Source organism: Triticum aestivum, chromosome 7D (assembly GCF_018294505.1).
Source record: "Triticum aestivum cultivar Chinese Spring chromosome 7D, IWGSC CS RefSeq v2.1, whole genome shotgun sequence".
Classification (NCBI taxonomy): domain Eukaryota; kingdom Viridiplantae; phylum Streptophyta; class Magnoliopsida; order Poales; family Poaceae; genus Triticum; species Triticum aestivum.
This window is the reverse complement of record NC_057814.1, coordinates 401,323,937-401,341,212: the sequence shown is the minus strand read 5'-3', so window position 1 is coordinate 401,341,212 and position 17,276 is coordinate 401,323,937.

Genomic DNA, 17,276 nt, shown 5'->3' with positions numbered 1-17,276 from the left:
GGTTACTGACTGTGTGGGATGTACTTGCAACCGAAAACAATTTCACCGTATAATTGTATTTTTTAGCTATACTGTATGTATTTCCGTATTTGTGCACTCGCTGGTCACACACGACCTCATTTTGCTGAACATGTGTGCCAGGAGGGCATATCCCCGACAGTTTCTGGGTCGTGTGGGAAGGACCCCCCTATCGCCCACACTCACTTGGCGATGGTTCCAGAAGCCGTCGCGGAAAGGGGTTAAAAACCGTTTGTTTAGGACCGACGCGCACCAGTGAATGCATTTATGTGCATAATTCAAATTTGAACTACATGCGCATGCTCCAGTGCATATAAATTGGTTGAAAAATCAAATCTGTGTCCTTGGGTGCATGCTTAGGTCCCATGCAAGAAATGGGAATGAATTTCAAACACCAGGGCACCGTTGATTGCCGGCAAAACGTTGAGACACTTTGTTTTTAAATTCTAGTAAATCTAAAACTCGTCTGAAATTCATGAAACTTGGCATGCTACCATGAAAGGGCACCCGACATGTCGTGGTATTTTTCGTGTCCATTTTGAGAGAAGGCGCACTCGAATAATGACAGCCAACAAAGGCATTAAAAAAATAGCTGCCACTTTAATATCTCAAACGTTTGTATAATTCAAACAGTGTGCGTTCGGTTAGCCATTCATGTGATGCCACGTGTCTTGGTTTTAATGGCTATAGGAGGTGCCGTGTGGACAGCTGCTTGACTGAACGGGAGGCGTGCGAGTGCAGTCCGGTGTGCAGGCTCACCGGGAAGTGTACAAGCTTGTCAACGCAGGATCTATGCATCTTTTCAACGCAAACGGTTCAGATTACGGTATGCAAATTAAAGCCAGACTTCGGCGCTAAGCCAAGAGACACTGCGATTTGTCAAAATATGCACCTGAAAATCAATATCACTATCTATTTTTTGCAACTAAAATTCCGTAATTAAGCATAGATTTCATTCATACTAGAGATTAATTAGTCGTTCTCACCGGGAAGCGAGACAGCCTTGGACCGCCGCCCGCCTCGCTCCCACTGGTCTATATTAATGGCGCCGCCGAGCGGCCGCACCTCCCCATCCTCGCCACACACACAATTCCTCTCTCTCCGACCGCATCCTCGACGCCGCTCTGAGTCCTCAAAGCCGTCAGTGCATGAGGATGCCGCCGAAGCACCCAATCGGAGGGAGTGGCGACGTCGGGGCTGCTGAAGCACTGGAGCAAGGCGTGAATATGGAGACAGAGGTTTCCGTCCCCGCCGACGAGGTGGAGAACAAGGCTGCCAATAAGGAGAGGTGGGTCGAGAAAGAACCGCAAGCGACTCCGGCACGCCTAGACTTCATCAACAACCTCCCCGATGATATGTTGATAGTCATCATATCCCTCCTCCAAACCAAAATCGGGCAAGGACAGCCGCCGTTTCCCGGCGGTGGCGCACCCTATGGCTCCGCACCCCTGTCGATCTCCATGCCCACAAGCTCTGCCATGGCTATCACTAAAGCTTGGATGCGTTCTCCCAGATCCTCGGCAGTCACCATGGCCCAATCAAAGGCCTTATCGCGGGCAAGTTCCGTTCCAATGGCAAGGAGCGGGCCAAGCTTGACGAGTGGTTCCGATCCCGCCCCATAGATCAGCTCGAGAAGCTAAGTTATAATGATGGGCATATGAGCTTGCTGCCAATGTCCATGCTCCACTTCGCGCCCATGCTGCGCCTCGCTAAGTTCATGAACTGCCATCCCCCCTTAATGACGCGCCCGCTCTTTTTCTACCACGACTGAAGCACCTCGAGCTCGTCACCGTCCGCATCCCAAAGGATGACATGGAGCGCCTGCTCCGCGGCTGTACTGCACTCGAGTTCCTATGTCTTCAGGCGATGAATTGGTCGAGTACCTTGCACATCACCTCCAGGACTCTCTGCACTATTTATGTGTGTTGCTGGTGCTGCAACGAGAGATCACAAAAGGTGGACCACAGTATGGTCATCCAGGACACACCTTCACTTGAGAGATTACTTGTAGTTGATCAACAAGGTCGAACAAGAATCAATGTCATTTCTGCGCCGAAATTGAAAGTGGTGGGCTACTCGTCTGTCAAATACTACAACTTTCAGGTACAACAGTCGCCTTATATACCTCTCCTTCTTGATATCAATGTTATTTCTAGTTTTGAAGATGTATGTTCGTCTGTCATCCAGCGAAGCTTCACCGTTATTTCTGTTGCCTGAGATGCTTTCCGCGCCTGAAGAAGCTGTATATCAAGGTGATGTTCCTTTCCTGTTAAATGTTAATCATAAGGGAGTTCAATTTTTTGCACCTTTTCCCAAGTTTACAATGACAATGTACTACGATTTCTGAAGGAATTTTGGAGGATTTTAGGATATACACCCCACCCCATATTGGTTGCTTCATTCATATGGTTACAATCGTCCATAAGCATTTCTCCTTTGGATTCATCTGTACTAGTTTTCTTAGGGAATTTTTCATCCAATCTAACCTCTTGTGAAGAAGGCTACATGTTTCTAGATTGTAATCAAATGCCCATGTTAATCATGCCAGATCGAAGATGGCATGTTGGTGCATTTTACAAATCCTGCAAACCAAATGGGCGTGTAGCAGTGTTCAAAACTACATGTAGGCACTAACACGTTCTCTTCTTTTGCAGTGCATATGAGGCCCGGTGGAAGATGTTTATAACGACAATCACATCGAATGCCGGGATCTACATCTCTCAAATCTTACTTTGAACTCCTACCGAGGGACCCCACCAGAGATTACACTCGCCAGGTTCTTTCTTGCCAGAGCAAAGGTGCTGAAGGTACTAAGGTTGAACACACATTTAATTAGGAAAGATAAATGGTATGATTAGCAGAGCCGGCTGTACTGTGGAATGGAAGTGCCTCCAAAAATGCCAAACTTCATATTGGAAGATCATATGGCAAAGCAATTGAAAGTTATTGTGTCAAACCCATAAATGACTTGTCAGCGGCTGATCCCTTTTCAGAGATGACGCGGCATGCAATGTATGAATTTGGGCGTTGTAATCTTTGAATTTTAACCTTGCAATATTTATGGTATTTGTTACATTGAACCGTTTCTGTTCTCTTGTCTCAACGCAAACAGTTCATCCGGGTGAACCGCATGTCATACATCGCACACACCTTAATCTGGCTGACCTTTCTTTTGTGTTGCCTAATCAAAAATAGTTCATCCGAGTGAACTGTATGCTGTACATCGCACACACCTTGATCTGGCTGACCGTTTCTTTTGTGTTGCCTAATCACAAACAGTTCATCCGAGTGAACCGTATGCTGTACATCGCACACACCTTCATCTGGCTTCCCGTTTCTTTTGTTCCTCCTCATTGAAAACGGTTAATTGAACTGAACCGTATGCCCTGAATCGCACACGCAACTAAAATATGAACCGTGTTTGATGCATCCGTCATCGCAAACATTCTGCACCTTTTTTGACATTTTTTTACACCATCGTTTGCGATTATGGCATCGTACACAATTTCGTCGAAGGGTCTCTGATCGTAGTATCGCGTTAGCAGCATCCTGCAGTAGTGCGTGGAAATAGCCTAGGAGTATATATATGAGGATAAATGCATGAAAAAATATGTAGTACTATGAAGCGTAGCTGCGGTTCGAAAAGGAGACCTAAAGTGATGACAGGTATAGGTCGCACGCACCCAACTAATGATACTAGACGTACGACTACATTTTCCCTAAAAAAGAGGTAGGAGTACTCAGTACTCCTATTCTATCAACACGACTCCCATCTGACAACAATGTCCGTGCTACAGCTAGCTCTTCTCCCTCATTTCTCTCTTCTAGTTCTAACTCAGCCGACGCGCGGTAGACGGGGTGGGGATTTGCCGATGGTCGGTTTGCTCAACTGCGGCCCCACTTCACAGTGAAAATGTTACGACTGGAATAAAAATGCCATACACTAATAAAACATTAAGGCCATGAGGAGATGCAGTGCTGGTTATAAGAGGCAAGAAGAAAGATGCATCCATCGATGACGTCCACCTCCTCGACTCAGGGCGCCGACCCATCGAATGGCGGCTATGTAGCAGTGGCTTTCGTGGCCAGGTTGACGTGCTTCTGAACAATGGTGTCCAAAGATTCCAGCCGTTGGAAGAAGGCCAACGTCTTTCTATCCTCGTTGGCCTTGTAGTGGCCTATGTAGATGATTTCCTCGTAGACGTGGATGTGCAGATCAACGGTTTCTTGCATGGCGAGGCGCTGTGCGGCGAGCATGGCCTCGAGGTGCACATTCTTTGTGGGGACCTCCGGCACCTGCAGGGCCACCAGGGCTTGAAAGAGTTCGTCCCCATGGAGGCCGATGAGGGTGGCAGGCAATGAGGAGCCTGGGCGCGCGGGCTGGAGTAGTACGGCAGGGTCGTCTGCGCGCTTCTTGACGACGGTGAACTTGCGGACGGAGCGGACCATCAAGTCCTCCATGCGAGAGGCAAAACCGACCTCGGCGAGGGCTACGACGCCGGTGGTCGCCAGCGCCGTCTGGAAACACTACGCGGTGCGGGGCCACAGGCCGGCGTCTTGGATGATCTGGCATAGCCGACTGCTGCTCGCGTCCATCGCCTCCATAGGTGCTTGTGGCTTCTGGTCGCTTGGTCTTGGATTAGAGTGAGCAGTGTTGCGTAGAGACTAGGAGTAGATGGATTGGAGTGGTGGGGCACCTTTACATGAGGGTCCAAACTCTGTTGCATTCACATCGTGTTGGCTCTATTCTGCTTCTCCAATTAATTCCCTCTGCATGCTTATTGAGATGCATCATTGACCGTTCAACGTCTCGGGAACCGCTACCCTCGCCCTCCTTAGCATTCAAGTCGTATCAATGTAAATGCAAGTCAACAAGAGACTAGTCATTTACTACATTGTGCACCGCGACCGTGTGTGGGTGCGACGCGAACGGCACAAGCATGCTGTACTTATTCCACTTTCTCGTTTTGAACTCGTGACTTGTAGTAACACTCAGTTTTGAATATATAAGTTTGGTTGTCGCGCCAATATATACAGCACTCCCTCCATGTAGGTTTGGTCGCTGATGTCAAAATTAGACACAAAACACGACGGTGACGGACCAGTCTACCTCCGTCCTGGTTTATTGCTCCCCGTCGTAATCGGTGCCAAATTTTAACCATAAATTTGACTAACAAAAGGTTCATGCATGTCACCAAAATTATATCATTGAAAACTATGTTCAAATACAAATCAAATGATATAATTTTTTTTTGACATGCACTAACATTTTGTCAGTTAAATCTTTGGTCAAAATTTAGCACAAATTATAAAAGGGACTAATAAACCAGGACCTAGGTAGTACACCAGGTCGAAGACAATGATACTACATATAATTAATGCCAAATAAGAGCAAGGGATCACACATGTCATTTACAACTGGAATAAAAATGCCATACACTAATAAAACATTAAGGCCACAGGGCGATGCAGTGCTGGTTACAGGAGGCAAGAAGAAGGCTGCATCCATCGACGACGTCCACCTCCTCGACTCAGGGCGCCGGCCCACTAAACGGCGGCTAAGTAGCAGCGGCTTTCGTGGCCAGGTCGACGTGCTTCTGAACAATGGCGTCCAAAGATTGCAGCCGTCGGAAGAAGGCCAACGTCTTTCTGTCCTTGCTAGCCTTGTAGTAGCCTATGTAGATGATTTCCTCGTAGACGTGGATGTGCAGATCGATGGTTTCTTGCATGGTGAGGCGCTGCGCGGCGAGCGCGGCCCCGAGGTGCACATTCCTTGTCGCGACCTCCGACAGCTACAGGGCCACCAGTGCTTCAAAGAGTTCGTCACCTTGGAGGCCGATGAGGGTGGCACGCAACGAGGAGCCTGGGCGCGCGGGCTAGAGCAGTACAGCAAGGTCGTCCATGCGCTTCTTGATGGTGGTGAACTTGCGGAAGGAGTCGACCATCATCTGGCACATGCGAGAGGCGAAGCCGGCGTTGACGAGGGCTATGACACCGGTAGTCGCCAGCACCATCTGGAAACGCTGCGCGGTGCTGGGCCACAGGTCGGCGTCTTGGATGATCAGGCACAGCTGACTGCCGCTTGCGTCCATCAACGCCATGGGTGCTTGTGGCTTCTGATCACTTGGTCTTGGTCTTGGATTGGAGTGGGCAGTGTTGCGCAGAGACTAGGATTAGATGGATTGGAGTGATGGGGCACCTTTATATGAGAGTCCAAACTGCGTTGCATTCACATCGTGCTGGCTCCATTCTGCTTCTCCAACCTCTGCATGCTAATTGAATGCGGAGGCATCATTGACCGTTCAACGTTTCGGGAACTGCTATCCTCTGCCTCGTTGGCATTCAAGCCGTATCAACGTAAATGCATGTCAAAAAGAGACTAGTGAGTAGTAGTATACTCAATATTGTGCACCGCGACCAAGGCGGAGAGGAAAACGAGAGAACTACGTATTTATTTACGGTGTAGATTCACTCATTTTTCTCCGTATGTACTCATTTAGGGTGTAGTCACTTGTTGAATTCTCTAGAAAGGCAAATACCCCCTCTGTTTTTATTTACTCTGCGTATTAGAGTTGACTGAGGTCAAATTTTAATAAAGTTTGAACAAGTTTATAAAAAATAATATAAACATTTATCATAACAAATATATAGGATGTGAAAGTACATTCAATAATAAATCTAATTGTATTGATTTGTTGTTTCTTATGTTAATATATTTTTTATAAACTTGGTCAAAGTTTATAAAGCTTGACTTTTGCCAAAGCTGATACGAGGACTAAATAAAAACGGAGGGAGTAGTCCCTCCTTTCCAGTTTACAGGGCTATACTATTAAGAGCAAGTACAATAGTGGGCTTATAGCCTGCTTACATGGCAATTTTGTCTCATGCAAGAGCCTGGCTACATGCATGCTCCAAGGCTCCACACCACGCCCCACCCCTACACAAAGACTGCCTCGCGAGCGTTCGCAACTACCACGTTCGGGTTGCGCTTGGCTCTTCGCCTCTTTGAGAAGACGAACAATGATGTTACTACTTCTATAGTATTGAATCAATTGCTGCATGTACGTCCACTGCGTGCAGCAGGGATAGCTTGTTGTAGTAAGCAAAAGCCTGTCCTCATCTGCGACCCACCGCGCGCATGGGTGAGGGAGAGGGCATGTAGTAGTAAAATCAAGCTTCTTCTCGTTGTACGAGTTGATGCGACACATCATAGCACTGGCCCCACATGCTTGCCTCTAAACTTGGCTAAAATACCCGTAGTGTATAATATATTTGTTGCAACCTCTAACATTTACCCCACCACAAATTAAAATATATATTCTTGTCTTGAACAGATGAGCGTGCAAACTACAATCACCAGGATGACAGGTAGGGCCAAAAGATTATTTTAATAAAAAAATGCTTTCGAGACGGCCTCATAGCATGGATCTGACCCCAATGATTTTAAGCTTAGAGGCACGATACACGCTATCCTAGACTATGTCACTATACCTCCCCTATACATGAAACTGCCACACGAGCGTCCGGGTTGCGCTTGGCTCTTCGGCTCTTCATGAAGTCGAATAATTATGGTACTACTTCAGTGGAGTACTACAGTATGCTTCTGGCCATCTGACACTGAATGAACTGCTGCATGTCCACCATGTGCGGGAGGGAGAGCGTGTAGCGAAAGCTTCTCCTAGTCCTGTGAGCCACCACGCACATGGGCGAGGGAGAGGGAGTTGTAATCAAACTTCTCCTTGTTGTACGAGTTGACGTGACACATCAAAGCAGTGCACTCGATATATTTCAATAATTTGCGTTTACCAATGCATTAATTACAATGCATGCATGCTGTGACTTTCCTTTTGATACTTGCATGTGTTGATTTAATGCACCTTGAAGTAGTATGAATATGTGACTGTAAAACTTTGTAATGCCCCAGCCCTAAAGCGAGAGATGGTTGTGCACGAGGAGGGCGAGATCATGCTGATGGAACATCACGTGACGATGGAGCCCTCGATGGTCTCTGTGGACCCAACCTTGCTCCACTCCCCCTTGTGCCTCTGCCCCTTGAAGCCTCCAGTGTATGAGATTCGAATACACCTCGTATGTTCAGCTAATCGAGCAAGGTGCAGGTTTCTTGATTGATGTGTTGTTCGATTGATTTGTGCAGTGCAAGGGAGGGCACCTGGCCTGCGCAGACTGCCGCGGCGAGCGCCCCGGGAACCAGCGGCAGTGCCAGAAGTGTGAGCGCGGTGGTGTCTTCGACGTGCGGAACACAGTGATGGACGCCGTCCTCTCCTAGGTGAGGGTGGAGTGCCCACACGAAGGTTGTGGGCTCTACGCCACTTACCACAAGCTCGTCGATCACCAGAGCGTGTGTCCGCTCTTGCCCTGCAAATGCCCAATGCCCATCTGCGGCTATGAAGGCCCGCTGAGGTAGTCCTGGATTAGGGGGTCCCTGAGCATCCGAGCTATGTGACATGGGCCGGACTAATGGCCCGTGAAGATACGAGATTGAAGGCCTTCCCCCATGTCCGGATGGGACTCTCCTTTGCGTGGATGGCAAGCCTGGCGTTCGGATATGAAACTCCCTTTCTCTGTAAACCGACTCTGTACAACCCTAGCCCCCTCCGGTGTCTATATAAACCAAAGGGTTTAGTCCGTAGAGATCATCAGAATTCATACAGGCTAGACATCTAGGGTTTAGCCATTACGATCTCGAGGTAGATCAACTCTTGTAACCCCAATAGTCAATCAAGCAGGAAGTAGGGTATTACCTCCATTAAGAGGGCCCGAACCTGGGTAAACATCGTGTCCCCGCCTCCTGTTACCTTCGATCCACAGACGCACAGTTCGGGACCCCCTACCTGAGATTGGTCGGTTTTTACACCGACGTTGGTGCTTTCATTAAGAGTTCCTCTGTGTTGTCGATAGAAGGATCGATGGCTCGCCATGTCGTCAACGGCAAAATCACCTCTGGAAGGGCCCTAGTTCCTGGGCAGATCCTCCAGATCGGAAGTTTCACCATAGGCGCCCGCCCGGCCGTTAAGCCCAAGGCGGTCTCCTGGATTGCCAAAAATCATCTCCGCATCAACCCCGAAAGCGTCGATAAGATGGATCCGACAGATATCTTTTCTTTAAACGAATTGCTAGATCGCATCGCGGCCCTGGAGGTAGCAACAGATTACAATCTGATTGGGCTTAAACCTGATCAGAGGGAAATCAGGTCCCCACCTATCACCCACCTGGTGACTGTCGTGGAAGAGCAAGTTGAGGATACCGCTCCTCCTATGCTAAAAACAAACTATGTTCAGATCTCTGAGCCCTACGAGCCGGACACCCATCTTCGAGAAGAGATCATCTATCCTACGAATATAGAATCAGGTGATGAGCCCAAAAACCCCCAGGACACTCCGGATCCTGGGCCAATGACCTCTGAAATTTTTCAAAATCCGGATCCCACCGTGGGTTAGGGTTCGGATTTAAGCCCACCCGCCCACCACAATCAATACTCTCCAAGCAATCCGGTCCCCCGGACATATGTGACTTAATGTATATACGACAACAACCTTAGGAAACAGTCCATCACTTTTGGGCTAGAGTCCTACTTGTTAAAGACAAGATTAAAGATTGCTGTGATGACGATGCGGTATCAGTCTTTTGCCGCAACTGTACGGACGAGGGGATCCTCAATGCCCTCAACAGACGCCGCATACTGCACTTTGCAGATTTGGCACACATAGTACAGAATGCGCAATGGAAAGCGCTTGGAAAGCCCAGACAGCTCGGTGGGAACCACCGGCCTTTAAGCCACCCATCGGTCGGGCAAAAAGGATGCACCCTTACGGGGCACCTGATCATCACTTCACGGACAGGAAAACTAAACCCTTAACGGGACACAAAACTATCCTTGATGAATGGCTCGACAAGCCTTGTTAGATACACGCGATGCCGAATTCCGAACCAACACATAGCCTTCGGGCATGCTGGATACACCGGCAGGTGGCTAAAAGCGGTGAGGCCATCCTCACAAACACTACCCCGGCGAGGTACTCCCCCGAGGATAACGATCTCAATGTGTTTACGGTCTTCGAGACCTTTTCTTCAAATAATCGGCGTAAAAGGGCGCTCCGCGACCTCGCCGAAATTAACCAAGTAACCGCACCGAACCCTTGGAATGACATGGCGATAACCTTCAACGCCACTGACGAACCACAAGCCCGATCAGTTCGAGCACCAGCCGCCTTAGTTCTAAACCCAATTGTGGACGGCTTTCGTATTACTAAAGTGCTCATGGACGGAGGCAGCAGATTAAACCTCATTTATGAGGACACGCTCGACAAAATGCAAATAGACAAGAGGCGCATCGAGCAGAGCAGTACAACCTTTCGAGGTATTATCCCCAGCCGAGAAGCGCGGTGTTCGGGAAAAATAAAACTTGATGTGGTATTTGGCACGCCTGAGAACTACAGGTCCCAATAATTAATCTTCCAGGTGGCACCTTTCAACAGCGGATATCATGCCCTATTAGGGCGAGATGCATTCACACGCTTTCAAGACATACCTCATTACAGGTACATGAAGCTCAAAATGCCCGGGCCCAACAGAGTTATCACTCTCGCCAGTGATCTGGACATAGCACTCCGCGCCGAAAACAAAACCGCATCCCTGGCCCTCGAGGCACTGTCCGAAGCCCTTGCGGCCGAGGAGCTCACCGCTCTGTGTTCCATAGTGGATAGAGACGACGTAATTCTTGATAAAAGGCCTAAATCCACTTCTTTCAAGCAAGCAGAGAAAATAGTCAGATTCCAAGTCCACCCAACGAATCCCAATAAAACAGCAGCCATTGGGGCGCAGCTAGATCCGGTGGTCGACGCCGCTCTAAGAGCATTCCTGCGCGAGAATTGGGACATTTTCGCCTGGCACCCTTCGGATATGCCAGGAATCCCACGCAGACTGGCCGAACACAGCCTCAATATAATAAAGGGGTTCAAGCCAGTTAAGCATGCGCTACGGCGATTTTGCGAACCCAAGCGGCAAGCTATGGGGGAGGAGCTAGACAAACTACTTGAAGCCGGGTTTATTCGAGAAATAAACCCGGATTGGCTAGCAAACCTGGTCATGGTGCCAAAGAAGGACAAATCCTGGTGCCTTTGCATCGATTTTAAGGACCTTTATAAAGCTTGCCCTAAGGAACCCTTCCCACTGCCCCGCATCGACCAAATCAATGACGCAACTGCAGGACATGATTCATTGTGTTTCCTCGACGCATACTCCGGATACCATCAGATTAAGATGAAGGAATCCGACTGTAACACCCGGAGAATTAAGCTACAGTAATCCCTTGCTAATGATGCCAGGTCATCACTCATTACTGTTGCTAATCCTCGCTTGATCCAAATCTTAGTTCAAACTCTAATTCAAATTAAAGCCCAGATTTCAAATTTCTCAAAACGCAAAATAAAATGTTCAAAGTGTGGCAAATATTCCATAAGTAATTATTGTGGTGAACCAACTTTTTTGTAAAGTGTTTTAATGCACTAAAATTAAATAAAGCTGTTTAAAGAAAATGCTAAAAGGGAAAAACCTCCCCCATTGGGCCAACTGGCCCAGCTGGCCTACCAGCCCACGCCGCGTGGGGATATGACCGAGTCCCCCCTCTCCTCGCCAGCTCCCTGGGATCTTTTCCTCGCACGATCCCCCTCACTCCCCCACGCACCCACGCTCTTCTCCTCCCCCCGATTCGGGATCTGGATCGGGCCACGTCCTGACCCCCGCCGCTCTCCCCGGCGCCCGTCGCCGGCGCCGCCCGTCACCGGCGGACTGCCCCGTCCCCGCCTCTCCCTCGCGCTACTCCCTCCCCGAGCTGGACATCGTCGCCGTCGCGCGTCGTCACCCTGCTACTCTGGCCCTCCCCCGAGCGCGCCTTTGCACCTCTACAGGGCTGGTGAGCCCCCTCCGTCCGACTCCCCTCCTGAAACCCCCATGCGCATGTGCGCTCCGGCCCACGTCCTCGCGCTCACCGCGGCCGTTCCGACACCCTTCGACCGACCACCGCGCCCCACAGCTGCGCCCGGCCACCCTCGCCTCGCCCTGGCGCCCTCCCGTGCGTGCCCGCGATGCCGCGCGCGCTCACACGCGACCCCCTCCGCCATGGCCTCGCCCCGCTGATGCTTCTGCTGCCGCTGCCGTGCCCGCGCCTTCCCGCTCGCCAGCCGCACCCCTGCGTGTGTCCGCACGCCTGACCACTCGTGCGCCCGCCCCTTGTCTCGTCGTTGCCCGTGGCCGCGGCCACGGTTGGCCGCGCCCGGGTCCGGCGCCCGGCGTCTGCCCCGGCGCCCGTTAGCCCGTTAAGCCCTAGGCCTATGACAGATGGGGCCCACGCCCCAGTAGTTAAAAAGAGGAGAAAATGAAATAAAAATTAGTTAAAAATAATTAAATATTAATTAATTAATTAATTAATTAATTAATAAGTTGATTAACTTAATTAATCCTAACAATTAACTTGCTAATTACTTGTTAATTAAATTATGACAATGACAGACCCACATGTAAGTTTGACCCAGTCAACAGCCTTGTTGACTGCTGACAGCATGCCGATGTCATGATAATGTCATAGCTCTGTTTTCCATTTATTTAAATCTGTTATTTCCAAAATGATTTAAAAGTTTTAGAAAATCATAGGAAATAATCTGTAACTCGGATGAAAATGTTTTCTACATGAAAGTTGCTCAAAACGACGAGACGAATCCGAATACGCTCTTCGTTCATTTGTCATGTGTCCCTAGCATAGCGAACATGCAACTTTCCCCCTCCGTTTCATCTGTCCGAAAATGCCTAACACTGGGGAAACATTCCCGGATGTTTTCCCCCTTCGCCGGTATCGTGTAGTGCCTCGTTAGAACATGTCTAGCTCTTCCTGTTGTCCTGTTATGCTCTTGCTTGCTATGTATTTAGTGTTTCTTCTCCCTCTTCTCTCCGGTAGACCACGAGACCGTTGCTGATGCCACTGTGATCGACTACGTCAACGATGACACCTTCTTCCCTTTCAGCGGAGCTTCCAGGCAAGCCCCCCCTTTGATCATCCCGATATCGCCCATTCCATTCTCTCATGCATGCATTAGATTTTGCTACTGTAATTGATTGCTCCTATTCTGATGCATAGCCTGCTTTTGTAACCTGCTCATTGTACCTTACCTGCTTATCCTAAACTGCTTAGTATAGGTTGGTTAGAGACCCATCAGTGACCCCCACCTTGTCCTTGTTGCCCCTGCTTCATCTTCGACGACTCAATCAACGTGATCGACGACCAGAGCCCGACACCTCACATCACATCACGGCCCTTTTGTTGCTTGACTCTGCAGAGCTACTATCGAGTGCCGAGGGTGAGACCTCACAACGCACTCCCAATGACAACTCTGTAGTGTAGCTATTCAGTCGTGGTCAATGAGGGTGATTTCCTCTTACACCATTCCCGATACGGCCCTGTCATGCAAGACCTCAAGTGTGAACTGATGACCCACAAGTATAGGGGATCTATCGTAGTTCTTTCGATACGTAAGAGTGTCGAACCCAACGAGGAGCAGAAGGAAATGATAAGCAATTTTCAGCAAGGTATTCTCTGCAAGCACTGAAATTGTAGGTAACAGATAGCTTTGTGATAAGATAATTTGTAACAAGCAACAAGTAACAAAAGTAAATAAAGTGAAGCAAGGTGGCCCAATCCTATTTGTAGCAAAGGACAAGCCTGGACAAACTCTTATATAGAGAAAAGGGCTCCCGAGGACACATGGGAATTATCGTCAAGCTAGTTTTCATCACGTTCATATGATTCGCGTTCGGTACTTTGATAATTTGATATGTGGGTGGACCGGTGCTTGGGTGCTTTCCTTACTTGGACAAGCATCCCACTTATGATTAACTCCTATTGCAAGCATCTGCAACTACAACAGAAGTATTAAGGTAAACCTAACCATAGCATGAAACATATGGATCCAAATCAACCCTTTACGAAGCAACGCATCAACTAGGCTTTAAGCTTCTGTCACTCTAGCAACCCATCATCTACTTATTACTTCCCAATGCCTTCCTCTAGGTCCAAATAATGGTGAAGTGTCATGTAGTCGACGTTCACATAACACCACTAGAGGAGAGACAACATACATCTCATCAAAATATCGAACGAATACCAAATTCACATGACTACTAATAGCAAGACTTCTCCCATGTCCTCAGGAACAAACGTAACTACTCACAAAGCATATTCATGGTCATAATCAGAGGAGTATTAATATGCATAAAGGATCTGAACATATGATCTTCCACCAAATAAACCAACTAGCATCAACTACAAGGAGTAATCAACACTACTAGCAACCTACAAGTACCAATCCCAGACTTAGAGACAAGAATTGGATACAAGAGATGAACTAGGGTTTGAGAGGAGATGGTGCTGGTGAAGATGTTGATGGAGATTGGCCCCCTCCCGATGAGAGGAGCGTTGGTGATGACGATGGCGATGATTTCCCCCTCCCGGAGGGAAGTGTCCCTGGCAGAACAGCTCCGCCAGAGCCCTAGATTGGTTCTGACAAGGTTCCGCCTCATGGCGGCGGAGTCTCGTCCCGAAAGCTTGCTTCTAATTTTTCTTCGGACGAAAGACTTCATATAGCAGAAGATGGACACCGGAGGGCCAACAGGGGGCCTACGAGGCAGGCGGGCGCGCCCAGGGGGTAGGGCGCGCCCCCACCCTCTTGGCCATGGTGTGGGCCCCCTCTGGTATTTCTTCCGCTCAATATTTTTCATTATTTCCAAAAATAACTTCCGTGGAGTTTCAGGACTTTTGGAGTTGTGCAGAATAGGTGTCTAATATTTGCTCCTTTTCCAGCCCAGAATTCCAGTTGCCGGCATTCTCCCTCCTTATGTAAACCTTGTAAAATAAGAGAGAATAGGCATACGTATTGTGACATAATGTGTAATAACAGCCCATAATGCAATAAATATCAATATAAAAGCATGATGCAAAATGGACGTATCAACTCCCCCAAGCTTAGACCTCGCTTGTCCTCAAGCGGAAGCCGATAACGATAAATATGTCCACATGTTTAGAGGTAGAGGTGTCGATAAAATAAAATACGTACATGAGGGCATCATGATTATTCTCATAATAGCAACATATATGGATAATGTCATATGATTTCTTATGCTCAAGTAATAATTTATTCACAATGGAAAGTATGAATCAGAAACTTTATTGAGAACTAACAAACTATAATCTCAGTCATTGAAGCAATTGCAATTTATCATAACATCAGAAAGAGTCTATGTCAGAGCTTTTCATCAAGTCCACATACTCAACTATCATTTAGTCTTTCACAATTGCTAACACTCACGCAATACTTGTGGTTACGGAGTTTTAGTCGGACACAGAGGAAGATAGGGGCTTATAGTTTCGCCTCCCAACCTTTTACCTCATGGGTAATGTCAACAATAATAACTCATGCTAACTTACGTCCAATTAGATATATATATATATATCAGGATCTTTCCAACACAATGTGCTTGCCAAAGGATAAAATGTAAAAAGGAAAGGTGAAGATCACCATGAGTCTTGCATAAGGTAGAAGATAAAAGTAAAAGATAGGCCCTTCGCAGAGGGAAGCAGAGGTTGCCATGCGCTTTCAGGGTTGGATGCACAAAATCTTAATGCGAAAGAACGTCACTTTATATTGCCACTTGTGATATGGACCTTTATTATGCAGTCCGTCGCTTTTATTTCTTCCACATCACAAGATCGTATAAAGCTTATTTCCTCCACACTAATCAATCATACATATTTAGAGAGCAATTTTTATTGCTTGCACCGATGAAAACTTACTTGAAGGATCTTACTCAATCCATAGGTAGATATGGTGGACTCTCATGGCAAAACTGGGTTTAAGGGTTTTTGGAAGCACAAGTAGTATCTCTACTTGATGCAAAGAATTTGGCTAGCATGAGGGGGAAAGGCAAGCTCAACATGTTGGATGATCCATGACAATATACTTTATCTCAGATATAAGAAAACATAACCCATTACGTTGTCTTCCTTGTCCAACATCAACTCTTTAGCATGTCATATTTTAATGAGTGCTCACAATCATAAAAGATGTCCAAGATAGTATATTTATATGTGAAACCTCTCTTTCTTTATTACTTCCTATTAAATGCAATGATGACCAAAACTATGTTTGTCAACTCTCAACAACTTTTAATCATCATACTCTTTCTATGTGAAGCATTACTCTCCATAAGATCAATATGATCTCTTTTTATTTCTTTTTATTCTTTTCTCTTTTCTTTTATTCCCTCAAGATCGTAGCAAAATAATCAAGCCCTTGACTCAACAATAATCTTTATTATATATAGCTCACGGACTCGATTACATAAAGGGATCATAAAGCAAAAACTCACAACTAGATCATACTAAAACTTTATTCTACTAGATCAAGATATTACTAAAAGGATCGAACTAAGAAAAACGGTAAAGATAGAGATGTGATGATGATACGATACCGGGGCACCTCCCCCAAGCTTGGAAGTTGCCAAGGGGAGTGCCCATACCCATGTGATTATATCTCTTTCTTCGGAGGAGATGATAATGGAGTTGTTGATGATGTAAATTGTGCTTTCAGCTTCTTCATGTTGTAATTGAGAAGAGCAATTTCCTCATTTGAATCATCGACCTCTGACTCCAGCTTCTCTTGTCACATAAATCTCCTTTGCTTTTCTGCCGAAAACGAGAAGGGATAGATCGATTGTTAGATAGTTTAGCCCTTTTAGGAAGACTAGACTTCTTGAACTTCACATGCATATCCCCAGGTTGAGGTAGAGGGACATCCTCCTCCTCCGAACTTGAATCATTGATCCTCATCAAATGAGCATCCTCCTCCTCATCCATAGTTCGACCACAAGGAGATAGATCCCCTTAGGTCCTTGGGTCAGCAATGAGGTGTGAGACATAGCTCTCTCCGTCGGAATCCTGAGATGACATCTTGCTCCCAATCTGCTACAGAAACAGCTCGAAACAAAAACAGCCAGGATAATTGCGTGATACGGTGGTCAAAACCTTCGGGAGATTATATAATGAATTTTTACCGACCAAAATACATAACGTGCAAGAAAACGGGGTCTAGAGAGCACACGAGGTGCCCACGAGGCAGGGGGCGCGCCCAGGGGGTAGGGCGCGCCCTCCACCCTCGTGGAGCCCTCGTGTCCTTCCCGAACTGCTTCTTATT